Source organism: Schistocerca nitens, chromosome 1, assembly GCF_023898315.1.
Source record: "Schistocerca nitens isolate TAMUIC-IGC-003100 chromosome 1, iqSchNite1.1, whole genome shotgun sequence".
Lineage (NCBI taxonomy): Eukaryota > Metazoa > Arthropoda > Insecta > Orthoptera > Acrididae > Schistocerca > Schistocerca nitens.
The window spans coordinates 37,067,732-37,070,147 of record NC_064614.1 but is presented as its reverse complement, the minus strand read 5'-3'; the positions used below and the strand labels follow the sequence as shown (position 1 = coordinate 37,070,147).

Below are 2,416 nucleotides of genomic sequence, written 5' to 3'. Positions count from 1 at the left end.
GAGTGTGAGCTGATATGAAACTTCCCGGCAGATTAAAATTGTGTGCCGGACCGAGACTCGAACTCAGGACCTTTGCCTTTCGCTGGCAAGTGCTCTACCAACTAAGCTACCCAAGCATGACTCACGCCCCGTCCTCACAGCTTTACTTCTGCCAGTACTTCGTCTCCTACCTTCCAAACTTTACAGAAGCTCTCCTGCGAACCTTGCAGAAAAAGCACTCCTGAAAGAAAAGCCCCAGGCTGTGGCTAAGCCATGTCTCCGCAATATCCTTTCTTTCAGGACTGCTAGTTCTGCAAGATTCGCAGGAGAGCTTCTGTAAAGTCTGGAAGGTAGGAGACGAAGTACTGGCAGAAGTAAAGCTGTGAGGACGGGGCGTGAGTCATGCTTGGGTAGCTTAGTTGGTAGAGCACTTGCCCGCGAGTTCGAGTCTCGGTCCGACACACAGTTTTAATCTGCCAGGACGTTTCATATTCGACACTTTTTTAACAGCCTGCATAATAAAAAATTTGTAGTATATGTCCGTCTGAACCTTTATAAGAATGGCGGGTTGTATTTTAGTGCCGGCAGAAGTGGCCGTGCGGTTAAAGGCGCTGCAGTCTGGAACCGCAAGACCGCTACGGTCGCAGGTTCGAATCCTGCCTCGGGCATGGATGTTTGTGATGTCCTTAGGTTAGTTAGGTTTAACTAGTTCTAAGTTCTAGGGGACTAATGACCTCAGCAGTTGAGTCCCATAGTGCTCAGAGCCATTTGAACCATTTTTTTTTTGTATTTTAGTGATGCTAAGTGAATAGTTTGAAAAGCTGAGGTCTGCCATACAGTTCTCAGTCTTCCTTGTTGGTTGATTGAAGGTTTGAAGTCGTCGATCGAGGAGGTGGCGATAGTCACTCATTGTCGGCCGTCGCTGTTGCAGAAGCTGGATGTTGGCGCTCCTTCTTCGCGACTCGGTCACCAGGCAAAACGGGCTCTTGATGTGTGCCTGCTAATGTTTCCCATCCGTGACACCGTACCAGAAGCTATCATAGCAAGTCGAGCGCAATTACGTGCTGCCAAACCCCGAAAGCGCGGCAACTCGCGGGAGCGTCACTCAACACACCTCTCCACCGCGCTACTCCAGCCAGACTCTGCTCTGCCCGCGCTCCACGCGGCAGAGTTAACACTACCAAAGATCCTAAACACTTTGGTTCTCCACACGACCTATCGATGTAGTCGTTCGATAGCATGGTTTTCCCTAGGCCAGACCCAGCGTAAAAATACAAATAATATTTACAAAATAAACCAATTATACATCGACATAGACACAGAAACGTCATATCTTCAGGTAACAAAATAAGGAAAAAAAAATTATAGTACAATAGATGGAAATAGGAGGATATGCTTTTCCGGCGTTACAGGCAGGAGCAGTTTTTCATGTTTTGTAGCGAAATATAGTGTGTGCTGACGCCAAGAGACGGCAGTGCTTCTTTCAAAATTTATAGAATTCTTAAAAATCCCAAATGTGTACGTGCTTCACAACCCTCTTACATACCCACGTTCCCTCCTGAGATCTATCGAGTACCATCTAATCCTCAGGCAGCAAGGTGTGTATGAGACCCCATGCCAGAAGGAAAAATAATTTGTTGGTCTAACGAACCGCATAGCTAAATATGAATGCGATGTGCGCTGGCGGCGTAGGCAAACAGGGCAACTGGGGAAATCAGCCTTTTCCAAGCATTCCTCGAATTTAAAAGGCGGGAGGGAGCAAAGATGCACGGATATGCTTGCTACTGAAGCGAAAGAGGCGAAGGGGAAATGACAGTATGTGTGCTCCTGTTCGTGTTTAAAGCATTCGCATGGCTCCCACGTGAAATTTACGATGGAGACGGAAGAACTGTGCACGGTCCGCCGCGGAAAGCGGTTCTCTAAATTTACTAAACAATTTCCGCCAAAATTACCTCACCTTTCATCCTGAGGATCCCAATTAAACTCCCTGAGCATCTCCCTGCAGTTCATATGGGTAACACAAACCTAGCCGGCCTACGTAGGTTGGCGGTCAGCTGCTTTGATTGCTCTGCCAAGGACCGGGTTCAGTTCCCGCTAATACCAAAGATTTTCTTCTTATTGGAAGACTGAGAGGTAATCCTCTCAGCCTCTTCACACAACATCGACGTTCCTCATCTAAAAGGCTGATAAGGCTTCCGTCGAGCTGATCGGGTAGGTACATTCACTTCTTAAACCAACTCTTATGATCCTAAAAGGGCGTTTCTGACTCCGGAGATGTACCGAGGTAGCTCCAAGCCGAAGTTTAGCTGGAAAAAGTAACGTAAAAGGTAACGCGTTACATTTCTTCGTTTTTACTCTTCCTAATCACTCGTGTCATCTTTATCTACAGGGTATTCATAAATTCCTGCTATCGTGTCAAAAATAGTAACTTGAAAAA

The 2,416-nt window shown here is 46.8% G+C and overlaps 1 non-coding gene across 1 annotated transcript; it reads left to right on the top strand.

The window, feature by feature from the left end:
• The first annotated feature begins 383 nt into the window (after positions 1-383).
• Positions 384-647, top strand: Trnar-gcg (transfer RNA arginine (anticodon GCG)). The gene is made up of 2 exons: positions 384-420; positions 605-647. It is a non-coding gene; the product is annotated as a tRNA-Arg (tRNA).
• The last annotated feature ends 1,769 nt before the right edge of the window (positions 648-2,416 follow it).